Source organism: Hippoglossus stenolepis, chromosome 23, assembly GCF_022539355.2.
Source record: "Hippoglossus stenolepis isolate QCI-W04-F060 chromosome 23, HSTE1.2, whole genome shotgun sequence".
Lineage (NCBI taxonomy): Eukaryota > Metazoa > Chordata > Actinopteri > Pleuronectiformes > Pleuronectidae > Hippoglossus > Hippoglossus stenolepis.
In genome coordinates this window covers 7,710,419-7,723,513 of record NC_061505.1, presented here as the reverse complement: position 1 = coordinate 7,723,513, position 13,095 = coordinate 7,710,419, and the positions used below count along the sequence as shown (strand labels likewise).

Below are 13,095 nucleotides of genomic sequence, written 5' to 3'. Positions count from 1 at the left end.
TTGGTGAATCGGGCAACACTGCTGTGAGAGAACAGCGTTGTTCATCCTGCTAATGAAACATGAATGAGTGCAACAAACATTTAGTTTATCTGGCACGTGCGCACACAAGCAAGACATCGTTAGCACACTCCTACACAAACATTGAAGGCTGAGGCTGTATGTGAAGTCATGACAGATCCCCAGCAGTGAAGGCAAAGCATCTCCATCGCCACCTGGTGGCTGGCTGCAGTATAGGTCTTAAATCCCGTCTCCTCCATGTTAGTGGATGAGGCATGGACCAAATCAGAAAGTCAGAGTACACGTCACACTGATGTATATCCGGGTGGTATTTTTGGTTATTTGATGATATAAAGATGGGCCGTCCGTCTTTATATACAGCCTATAGCTGAGACCCACACATTTTAACGTTAAACATTCATATGTACTAAAAGATACATGTTTTTAATTTGATAAAAAGTAGAGAGTAAAGTATTTTTAGGCCCAGGAAGCACCTTGGGAAAGGACAACATTCTCTGCGTGTCCTGCTCAGAGGATTATACACTATTTCTGTCCGCAATGCTCCATGCTTATCAAATTCGATATGAGCCGTTACTCGAAATGAAATGTTTCAAACGCCCTCTGGGGCAGAAGCTGTTGACGCATGACTCATATCTAACAAAACCAAAACATGAACACAGTGATTATTTGTGCCGGTTTTCCCCCCGTCGTCAAGGACACAGAACTGTGTCGAAGGTGTTGTGTGGCCAAGTTGTTGATCAAGTTTTGCCTTATGCCCTCACTGTTACCAACTCAAGGACCCTGTTGCCGTCATGGATCGAAACCTCAGGGGGAAGGCAGGAAGGAGCAGGGTCACGCAGTAAGAAGTCATTTCAGCAAGAAGTAGGGGGATGAAAGCTGCTTTCAGGAAGCTGATACTGACTAAATCCCCCCTCACCATTTATATCTTTACTTCTGCCTTTCCTCTTATCCACCCTGTAACTCCCCTCTTACTCTGACAATAAGCCACTTTTATGTGGGAGGTCTGACTCAGCCAAACACCGAAAAAGAAGAGATTGAAACAAGAGAGAAGAGAAGAGTGGAGGGAGAAAATACATCTCAGCTCAGTGCTCGGCAGCTTCAGCGTTTTGTATTTTTGTACCTGCCTATTACAGGCCTTCAGCAGCCTTTGTCTGAAGGCGCTTAGTAACACGAGGCACCAAATCTGGTAATTGGATTCAAATCTTTATTATGTGTTTTCATTCATTTGGTTTTTTTTTACTCTAGCCTACTTACTCATACTTGCTTGGGTTTAATTTCATTTGTTCATTTCATTTAACCATTTGAAATAGTCCAGCTCGGTTTAGTTATAGCTGAGGATGAATAGGTTCATTCAGTGCAAACAAATATGTGAGGACGGGAATTAAAATGTACTTAACGGGCAAATGCATTTTCCTCTCGATGCATTAAGGGCGAGCGAAAACCAAGGTGAGATGTTTAATCAAAGCGTCTTTGTATGATTCTATAATTTCTAGATTTGTGAAGGTAGCTTGCAATACAATGTTCAAATAAAACTCAATACACTGTACTTTCTGTGGCAATAAACCAACTAGCACCATTGGTTATGTTTGCTTCAAGCGGACACACTAGGTCTATAGATAGATGGCGTAAAGCACTGCATGTCAGTCAAATTCCCACTTGAGCTTAAACTGTACAATTAAATGTGGAGATTAATAGCGAGGTTATTCACGGTCGCAATAATTTAGCAATAAAATGACACCACTCTCACACACACACACACACACAGGATGTCAGTACCTGAACCTAAACACACATTTGCTCTTCAAGGAACTCACTTCCAGATCCCGTGCTTCAATGGGAAAGCTGCTAAGTGTGTGAAGTCATACGGTGTAATAAAGAAATGCCCTGAAGGGTTCGCAAATTCAATCACGGAGTCCTATTGGCAGACTGAAAGCTGGCATTGTCTGCCAGCCTTGATTTATTGCCAGTAGAGCCATCAACATTGAAATAGCCTTTCAAATTATAACATCCCACAAGATGTAAAAAAAAAACAGCTCAGAGAAAGAGTCAGGGCATAGTGATTTTATTTCACACAAAGTATGCTGGAATAAAAACACAGGTAGTAGTACGTCCTTTATAAATCTTTTCTTTAATCCTTATTCCACTTTGCGACTTGAATTTTACAGTAATTTACAAGATGGCTAGTAAATACGCAGCTGTGGGGGTCGATGGTATTAAAGCAAAGATTTTGAGAATGCAAGAGTTGGATGATGCTGATCCTAGAGGGAATTTTAGCTTTGTGTCAGTAGGTCATTGGGGGTCATAAAATTGAAAATTGAAAAATTTGTCCTGATATGGCTGTAAAGGAAAAGGTCACACGGGTCAAAGCTAATCAATAGCTCCGTTCCTGTTGGCAATGTGAATGCGCAAATAAAATTTAATGCCAATCCCGTGGACCCTCTCTGACAGCTCATGCTGCCTCCAGTAATTATGATGTGGAGGGGCGCGCCGGAGGAGAAGGCACGGGGTCACCGGCATCAATTGGCTCGTGCCTCCTGGAGGCGTGCATGTGCAAACCAAATACTATACCCAGCCAAACCTTAAAAATCGAAATCAACTGTTTACAATTTTGATAGAGTACTGAACTATAACAGTCAGATTTTGAACAATCGTCACTGTGACAAGAATAAATCATTACAGGTATAATTTGACTTTTTAAATTGTTCCATGTCCCAACTATTAACATAGAGGAGATGGGATTTGTGACCTTTACTGCAGCCAGCCACCAGGTGGCGACCACAGCCTTGGAGGAAAAGATCCTAGTTGGTTAATTATAACACAATGTAGCACCAAAATGAAAATATGACCAAAATAAAGATTCTTGCAAATCCTCCTGAAGGGAACATTTGATTTGATTAATTTATTTGCACAATCACGCAACACAGTGGCAATACAATAACAAAGATAGAAAAATAAAAACTGTCCGACACATCATCCTGCAGCCTTTTTCAACAGTTGAGCACCAAGTTTTCATGTAACTAACTTTTTACAATACTAATAAGCTTGAAGGTGCATATGCACAGTGACATATTTCTCCACAGAGTGTGTGTTAAATGATGGTTGTTGTTTTAATGGTCTTAATGGTAGGTTAGCCCTTTTGCACAGTTTGCCATCTGATTCCTAGTAATTGCATATTTTTAGGCTGTCTTCAATACTTTATCGGAGTTTTACACAGTGGTAGAAATAAATGTCAGCTTGTTTGTGTCTTTAATCATATGTTTCTGTAGCTGTGAACTGACGGCCTGACAACACTTTGGAGCCCTGCTTGAATTTAATTACTTTGTTATTATAATTTTCTGGTAATTATTAGGGGAAGCTTGTGGAAAGAAGGCATTTTGGACGTTTTAAAAGTTACAGCAACATAATGTGGCTCTCATACGATCAACATCTGGTTAGTTTCAGCTGTTTTGGTCGACATTTTCCAAACTTTAAAAGACAGCATCTCAAATATTCATGGGTGCTTCTAACTACGGAGGAAGTGACTGTCATGCTTTGTGTGACAGGGTGGAAATTAGTGCATCTTGTCAGGAATTGCTGAGATATCTGTCCGCTTGTTAACTGATCTTCCATGTAGTGATACGCATGATCACTTCTTTATTGTTGGATATCCAGTCAGCCGAATTTAGAGCTGATAAAGACACAATTAATTAATGCAGGGATGTTCCAGACAGCATTGCAACTCTGCAAATGTGTGTTTGTTGTCTCAACAGATATATAAAGACCTCATTAATTCTAGTATTTGATCAGCTTTCCATCACTGTGTTTTTGATTTGGATTATTCACTGCATGAATACACTTACGGAGACAAACAAACAGATCAGACTTTCGGCACCTTTTTCTTTGTCTCAGCAGATAATGGCTTAAATGTGTTGTGGAAAACTTGTGACCCAAAGACACACATCCAGCAATGTCATGTTGTTTGCCATCTAAATGTAAGCACAATATTTACTGTCCTTCTAGGTCCATTTTGGTCTCCACCACCTCCTGAGGGGGAACATCTGGCTACTTAAACTGGTGAATGCACCACTAACCAGCGAGCTGACTGTAGTTGCTCACCTCATCTGTTGCCTGCTTCTAGGTAAGTAGCTCACCATCAATTTTTAGACATTTCAACAGCTGCCTTCTGTGCTTTAAGATATTTTTTTCCTGCAAAAGCAGAGAAAGTTTGCCTCGACTCCACACACTTAACTAATAATAGAAAGTCTACAATGTGTAAAAGTCGATGCATTGGCCTGAACTACTATGCATAACATCAGAATCGCAAAAACAGTAGTAGCATCACTCCTTTTGCTGTTCAACGATCTCTGAAGATTTCATCTCTTCTCCCCAAGTTTACCTACAGCTTAAAATAACATAAATAGCTGTGGAAGGAGCCACTTTTCAAAAGTGTGCACATGTATCATGTTGTGCAAAGCTGAGTGCGACGAGTCGAAGCTGTTGGGAAATAATGAAGTGTGCGTCAAAGAAGTCTTTGAAAAAAAAAAGAGTTCCTGGCGTTTTCTTTGTGGTGACTCTGTATATGTGCTGCTGTGTTTTTTGCGTTGCAGTGATTTTATTTCAGTCATAAAGGGTCACACTCAAATCTCAAGGAACACACAGATAACAGTGTAGGTACATAGTTCACTCCTGTTGTTGTGGTATTGAGATACATTTGTTAACACACACGCAAACACGACTTAGACTTAGACTTACAGCAGCTATAGGACAAAAAGCTTTAGAAACAATGGGCGCCAACAGTGCTAAATAATAAATTCACCCTATACTTAACATAAGAAGTGGATTCAGTGCTCTTCTATATGATCTTTCCACTTTTTCCACACAAGCAAGGACACACACAACACAACCTATATGACAGAAGGAGTGTGCCTCTCACACACACACACACACACACACACACACACACGCACACGCTCACGCTCATCCAGCAGAGGAGAGAGCTTTTCATTCCAGGATATTGAATTATACCCTCGTTTTTTTTAAAGTTTGTGTCAAATCCCATCCAAAGTGGATAGGAGCCGATTGTCAATTAAATTATGCAAGCATTTCTATTTAGGCTGACTGCAACATGTCTGAGTCATCATTTGAACGAGGTTCAAAAGGGAAACCTTTACCTTGTCCCACCCCACCAAACAGAAACAGGTCGGCATTGCACATGGACTCCCACACAAAAACTCACAGTCATGACCAGCCTGGTGGTTCGTGCATGTAAACCGACTCGTGACAGTTTGAGCTGCTAGACTGACTTACTTTTTGCCATTGAAGCTAATTGTAAGTCAACCCTGAGAAAAGTTTATTGTGTTGGTTCGTTTTTGTTTGATTGAATTGACGTCGTTGCCGAAGTTTCTCCCTAAAGTGTTGAAGAGTTGAGGCTGCACTGCAGTGGGTGAAAAGAAATGTAGGTGCTGCGTCGTGAAGTCGGCTGCGGCTGATGTAACGTTGGATGTGGGCACACAGTCCTGCCCACTGACTGTGGGCAGTCATAAATCACGCACACACTAAAGTTAAACAATGATAACTATGCGATACATAGAGAAGCCCGTGCAAATTGATTTACTGATGCAAGATAAGTTGTATAGATGAACAGATTGTACCAGATTTTAAATCAAGAGGGATTAGGGGTCATGCAATATTCAACCTAGCACACTCTTATTGTCAGTGTGCCACCAAAGCCTGCTCCCAAATGTGCTGGTGTTCCCAACCACTGCATTCAGGTTCAGCTTATATCTTGAATACAGAAAGAAAGAAACCACGTTTTAGTCACAGGACCTTCCTCCGACCTTCACTAGTATCTGATGAAGAACGAACGGCCTTGGAATAAATGTACAGATTTGGGACTTGATATACAGAAGTCTCCTCTTTGTCATATCAGCTGTTTATTTAGTTTTGCATTGCACATCTCCCAGGTGTTGTTTTAGCAGATATTTCCCCCATGAGAGATAAAACACAGCATTTATTATTTGTTCAAATGCTTAAAACGGTGCATATCTAGTGTTCTGTGACAAAGTTCTGTAGTGGCAGTGGGAATTATGATTCTTGTCTGTCAGCAACAAATGCAGATTCAAGGTAGTGGTATTTTTTAGTGCTATAAAACCTTTTAGACAGTGGATAGTCGTAGATAATCAAATTGGATGTGGCTCGAGAACAGATGTACCTTGGGCAGGGATGTCGTTGGGCCTTTCCCTCTGGCTGTTAATTTCATAAATCAATAATCCTTGCAGTTAATTTCAGCTGATTTCATTTTACCATCATCACCAAGTCTCTCCTTAAATTGAACCAAGTATTTCAGCTTTTAAACGTGTGGTTCATTAACCCAAAAGTCAAAATAAGTGAGTCCATATAACTTTTGTTTAATAGGGGCCAGTGTGGCCACACATTGCAATTACAGGATAGTGTGCAATCCTAAAGTGTAGTGCAACCGTGACTTATAAAGTCTGCAAACTGCCTTAGTAATTTCAGTCACACTCTGCGGCAAGGAGTGTTATGGATACTTTTAAGTGTTTGAGGAAGAAAGTGTCATTGGTTTTCTCAAAGTTCCACACGTTTCCTCTTGACCTAAGTTGTGTCTGTGGCTAAACCATAGATGGACGTAGACTCCGGGTCTGGAAAGTGAATCTGATGCTCAAGTGCACAAATGACCAGCGGAGGGCGATTCCACTGGTTGCAAAAAGATCAGTTTCTATGGATGTCAATAAGCAAAAGACCCTATTGTTTTATAACGTCTGTAAACATTTTCACATGGAGTTTATGATCTCAATTGCTAGTTTTATGTCTTCTCCAATAAAGCATGATGTTTAATTTGTAACTTGTGGTCCTATTTCAGAGAAAAAATAGAAGATAAAGCACTGTATGATGTGTGCAATGGATACCGTGTGATTGACGGCTATTACCATCCAATGGGTGCAGGTGTAGGTGGGTCAGACTCACCTCCTGCTCCGCCAAATATGGTTACTTCTTGTTTAGAAGAACCAAGGCTTCAGGCTTCAACATTCCAGTTCACAAACCGTTTGGCGACGGGTTGGCACTTGGCCTAAACCTGACCAATCTACAATCATAGAGGTGGCAGATCAGAATGCTGAGTGTCCAGTTAGTCCAACTTTTGTCTTTATACGACAACCTAGTATTTCCCACTTTGCTGATCTTCTCATGTAATTTTAGCCCAAACATCCCAGAAGTTTATTTTCTCTGTAGTCCACAAGAACACATCCTCACATTTCCCCACCAGCCGAGAACAGTCTGTAGCCGCGCGTGTCAGCACGAGGCTTGCTAGCATGGATTAACATGGAGAAAGGAGAGTTCGACATTATTGGATTCACTTTGCACGACAACTGTCCCCAAAAGCCTTGTTTTGCTTTTGGTTTTCCTGAACAGCTTTATATTTGGCAGCAGCAGGTGAGAAGCTGTACAGAGGTTTTATAGTGCCGCGCGTCACTTTATGGTGTTCAATTACATCTGTGTCTCAGGTGCTTAACTCGCTGTGTTTAGTAAATTCAGTGTTGGCAGCTGGATATTCTGCATTAGCGTAATGTACACGCAATTATACATATTGCCACAGAACTAAAAATTGTGGGCGCTGACAAGGAAATCAACAATGGAATTAGCCTTTTTTTCTGATACAAATAAATAGACTCAGACACTATGAGCGTGCTTAAATGTAATTACAAAACAAATACCAAAACACAACGGGACATTTTCAGCCTGTTGTGTAAAAAAATGTTAATTCTTCATTCTCCGGGTTTCTCTATGGAAAAAAAAGAGACTCTAGCTTTGTGAAATGAAATGCGTTTGAATCTAACCTGCAAATAAAAGTTTTGTTCATAGCTCAAAATGCAGCTTTTCAGGTTAATTTGAGTTTATCGTGCTTGTTTTACAGCACATGGAAAAACACAAGTACTCACGAAATACCCCATTTTGATATCGATGCACTAACTTTGATTCTGAATCCTAAATGCTGATGCAACCTGCTGCCATAGACTTGTTTTTTGAAGTAAGTTATAGTAACTTATGAAACAGCAATTTTAATATTCTGTTTACACATTAGAGCTCTGATTTCATTGATGCTGAATACATGTTAAACCGACGATAACTGATTTAATCTACTTGGGAACAGCGGGGACAAACAGACACCAAAATGAGGCATTTCAAGTTCACACAACTCACTTTTAAGCAAACAGGTAGCAGCATTAAACAGAAATCCAATAATCACTCTTCTTCTAACTCCACCGACTCCTGAGAGGAATATCAATGTTGTTAGCCGCTCAGTGCTACATGTTCACAAACCAGAGGGTAATTCTGTGTGTGTGTTGTGTGGTGCCGGGTCGATGGGTTTTTTCGGGGCTTTTTTTCCCCTGCAGACATCTGATGTTATCTTGTTGTCTTGAGGACAGTTAGTTTAGGATTAGCGTGCAAATAAAAATCTCCTCCAGCATCAAATACAAAAAAACAAATCCTTGGGCTGATCCATTTGCTGGGAATGAGCTACTAGCGGTAATAGAATAAAAGGTATTTTTATGTCGCTGATGGGTATTGTCTATTAGCATAAAATCTGACGTGTCTGATTTCTCGCAGCGGGCCGTTCATTGTCATTTGGGAAGCTCCAACAGTTGTCTCGATGGCGCTTTTCCTTTGCTTTACAACTTTGAATAACCGAGTGCCAAAAAACTGACGAGCACTGAATGGAAATACCTTTGTGCTTTGATTCCAAATTATACGACGATTTAGAGTCACAGTTCACATTCCTTTTCAAAGGGAAACTGCCATATTCATGCAGTTCAGGGACATTTGCTATTGCTCCTGTGATTTTCTTTCCCCGCAGTGAAACGAGATATGTGGTGTGACTTCACTTCACTGTTTCTTTAACTGCTTTTCCACTTCAGTGGAGGATATGCATTTGTGGATACTTTAATCATGAGGAGCTAAAGAGAAGATAAATAGGAGCTGATTCGATTCCGACTTGTATTCTTTTAGTCTGTCGGCGTCTGTATATCCACCGGTGGTGTAGCATTCGTGTCACTGCTATTTTGGAGCCTCTGTATTTTGTGGCTCTTGTATTTTTTGGGGGTGCAGCATATTGCATGGCACTTAAGGCACCGCTTTAAAGCTACCTGCTTTATGCAAGTGTAATGGCAGCCGGCTTTGGTCAGTGCTCTACCTGGAGAAATCCATTTGCGTCGGAGGGGTGCACGGGGAAGCGGTGCCAGGGAGAGATAACGCTGCGTTTCTTCAAACGCAGGCAGCCGGGGTTATTTTTCATTCGGGGCGCGTTCAGGAGTTCAAGGTGTTTTTCAGACAGGAAACAAGTGCAAACAATGTGCCTCCACCAGGTCCGCGCTCGCATGGGCTCATTAGCCGAGCACTGGGTGATGGGATTGAATGATTACTTGTTATTGTCTGATTGTAATTAGGATTGTTAAAGTGATTAATTGGCTTTAGGGTGATTGAGAGGGTGAAAGCTGGCCGGCTCCAGCTGTAAGTGGGCTGCAGCTGGTGCATGCGTTCAAAAGGTCAAGATCAAGACATGGAATGATTTTTGATCCTTTATTTTTTTCAGTGGCTCAAAATGCATCCGCACATTCTTGGGCACGATTCAGCAAAAGGCTTTTTTTGTTGTTGTGCACGTTTCATGCCGTCACCAGCTTGAGAAAAAGAAAAGAAAAGGCAGTCAAAGGAACGGCTGGAGTTACAGTAGATGTGCTGGAATACTAAGAAGGAGCTACAGCAGCAGCCTCCAGAAAACAGATCTGTATGAATAATTAGCTTCCAGCCAGAGAATGGACCATTAACTCTTCTTTGAGGATAAACTGTGGAGGAAAACCCAGATGCTAACACATCTCATACAAGCAGAGAATTCCCCCCCTGGAGAATACAGTTTAGGAATTAATTAACTTTCTGCAATCTGCAAACCTTTTTTCTTTTTTTTAAATCAAGCTTGATTGTGCTGCAGTTCATCCGCCACACCTTGTCACTAGTGTCTTTTTTTGTTTTGTTTGGGGGCATCTTCACTCATCAGCTCATCAGGGCTGCATCCTCCTCCATTGAACTATCGATGGACAGTTCTCACACCAGTTACACTTTGAATCCTGCAGGAGGGAGACAGCGGATTTTTCACATGAATATTGCAGCCCACGGGCGCACAGACGGAATGTAATATAACACAGGTTCTCCTCCTCGCCAAGCCAAAAGGCAAAAGCTATATTGTGTAAGGTGGGAGAGAGAAAAAAGGGGGCCTGCTATCTCGTGTTCGCTGCTAGGTGGAGCCCGAGTATTCGGCGTGAGCGGCGAATCCACATCCGAGTTTTGCCTCTCACCTTTTCCCCGGCTCTCCAAACCCCTCTCGGTGCTCCACACAGAATTACTCGCAGCCAGTGCGCACAATTGGTTTGTCATTGTCGCGGGGAGCTCAGCAGCCGTTTGGACCCCGAACAAGTTGAGATTCCTCCTCTCTCTCTCTCTCTCTCTCCCTCCGGCGGAGCTTTTCCTCACAAGATCTCCTCTCTTCTTTTTTTTTTAAATTATTTTTTCGTGCAATTCCTCTGGATACTCTTTTTTTTTTGGTTGTTTTTGTCTTTTTTTTTTCTTCTGGTGATATCGAAAGGCTGCTGGCGTTTCGCCCTTCCAAAGCTGCATGGGACGTGATGTATCCCCCGCGCAGGAGGACGGACGCCTTGTGCCATAAAGGGATGTAGCGGCGCGGATACAACACGAGGGAACCTGCTTGTTTCTCCTCCAGCCACATCACCACCGCGACTCGGATTGTGTGGACGCACGGCAGATTTGTTGTTGTTTTGAGGATATTGGGGCGAAAAGGGAGGAGGAGGACAACAGTTTTGGGGTTTTTGTCCCCCCCCACCACCACCACCACCATCACGCACACACACACTGTGCGTCAAAGGACGGTTCCCCCCCTGAAAAAGACAGTTCACACTTTGAATGGAAGGACGCGAGATTTACCCTCCTCTCCACCGGTGATTCGCCCTGGAACCCAGTGGGGTAAGTCATGATTTGTTTCTCGCCGAGAAGCGCGTATGTGTTCCCCCGGCGTCCGTGCGCACATCCACGGCCACCACCACCACCAGGGCGACGGTACACCCCCGTGAACTGAGCCCCCGCGGCGGTGCGATGTGTCTCACCATGTCAGTCACTGGCACGCGCTCCCCCCGTCTTAATTACTTTTAACTGGGCTCATCCAGTGCGCGTTCAGGTGGAATCAGCACCGATCACATATCGACGAGCCGCTAATCAATTACCTCTTTTCGACTAATCGAGTGTGCCCCTGTACGAGTTGCATTATCAATGGGGCAATGTGGAAAGAGAAGTTGCCTGTATTGGACGCAAGTTGCAGGATTTTTAGAGTCATGCAGGGAATTAGTCCCCCCCCCATTCAACCTTGACATTTAAACTGAATGTGCAGCCACCTTGTTTCTCCTCCGTGATAAAGCCAAGTCAGTATCTGAGCGCGTGAAGCGTAATTTGTCTTCCCAAAAAAAGAAAAAAAAGGTGCTTGAATCATGAATTGTATACCAACGCAGTCCCCCTTTTTCCCCCTTTCTTGTTCTGGTGCAGTTTTGTCGTCCAAAGTGAACCACGTTGGGTGATGCAGTGATGGTGCATTCTTCACGGTGGGGTTGACAATGTGCAAAAAGAAACGAAGTACAGCTATTGGTGTCGGTGCATGTGCAGTTTTCATGTTTATTTTATTCCCCCTCAGCCAGTCCACTCATTTACATGTTCTTCCAAAGTGCCACTGTTGGCTTTTTTTGCAGAATAGCACCTTCCCCCCAAAAAACAGCAACCCATAAATACTGCACAGCAAATATCATCATTTTTTAATCCACACATAGGGGAAAGAGGGGATGGAGAGCTGTGCTGTGCTGCAGGCCGAGTCCTGTGTCTGGGAGAAGTGCGGGGTTGAGGGGTGGGGGGGGGCACTGTACTGAACGCTTTGATCCGAGAACAGCACACTGTCTTTCAACATCACAGTCCGAGTGGAAAGAAAGGTATAGCCGAGCCCGTCGCTTTGAATGGGATCTGAAGTTTTCTCGCAAGCTGCACAATCACGCCCCTTCATTCCCAGTTAATGGTTTGAAATCTTGAATTGGTGCTGAGTTCTTTTTTTATTTCAGCCAGGCGTTTGGCTTCTTGTCTTTCAAGAAGCGTGAACCAACTTCCACGCTGTTGATTTGCTTTTTCGCCCCACATTGCAGAACATATCATCAGCATTCTGCTTGTTGGTTGTTTCCTTATCTGACAATTAGGCTGTGTTCATTACGTCCAGGACTGCAGTGCCATCTGTCACATAATCTGCATTGGTGCAAGTGCCCTCAAGCAGATGACACACACACACACACCCCAAACACACACACACACACATACACTCCAAACACACACACACACACACTTGGTTTATTTTACCAGCAGTGGAAACCTTGACTTCCTCCTCCAGGGGGAAACTCTAGGGGACATTTGATGCTTTCTGCCTAAACGGTTATGTCAACCTGCACTTTGTTTTCCTGTCTCATCCGTTTGGATTCAGCTAAACGCGGCTCCTCGTGGAATATCATCTGGGTTACATTTATTTATAACAGCAGTTGAACTTGAGCATCTGGTGTCATACCTGATGGGACGGAGCTGCGTTGGAAGTAATAGTTTTCCTGCAGTGCGTTAACTGGAAGGTGGCGATGAACACGTGCCTCTGTTTTACATATTGATAGAATTGGACGTCTTGGGTAAATGAACAGTGAGATAGTGATACTGACAGAAAACACTTTACTGGATTCATAAGCTTCATTTTAGAGATAATTATTATTCTATCATGTCTGTTGCAGTGTAAATCCAACACTAAAATCCTTCTTCCTATGCTGTACTGTGCTAAATTGCACGTGTTGCACACTAATATGGGTTAATTTGATGCCCTCATTACAAAGCATGTTCTTTCTGTGTTGGGTCATTTGTATTGTTCTTCAGAAATAATCCCACTCTTTGTGATGCTCCCCCCCTTTTTCTCACCCACTCGCTGGGATTTTCGTTCCATCGGCATGTTTT

At 42.7% G+C, this 13,095-nt stretch overlaps 1 protein-coding gene and 1 long non-coding RNA gene across 9 annotated transcripts in view; one reads left to right on the top strand and one right to left on the bottom strand.

The window, feature by feature from the left end:
- Positions 1-9,575: 9,575 nt before the first annotated feature.
- On the bottom strand, positions 9,576-11,389 carry LOC118102440. Its single transcript, XR_004694685.2, has 2 exons — positions 11,005-11,389; positions 9,576-10,133 (listed from the first exon to the last, which is right to left on the bottom strand). It is a non-coding gene; the product is annotated as an uncharacterized LOC118102440 (long non-coding RNA).
- The window catches only part of LOC118102439 (adhesion G protein-coupled receptor L3), a 202,458-nt gene continuing 199,568 nt past the window's right edge, over positions 10,206-13,095 (top strand). For 3 of the 8 annotated variants that reach the window (XM_035148615.2, XM_035148614.2, XM_035148608.2), the window contains exon 1: positions 10,349-11,043. The gene's annotated coding sequence lies outside the window, so the exon portion shown is untranslated. Of the gene's footprint in view, positions 11,044-13,095 lie in introns of all 8 variants that reach the window. The other 5 variants (XM_035148613.2, XM_035148612.2, XM_035148607.2 and 2 more) reach the window with 3 other exon arrangements.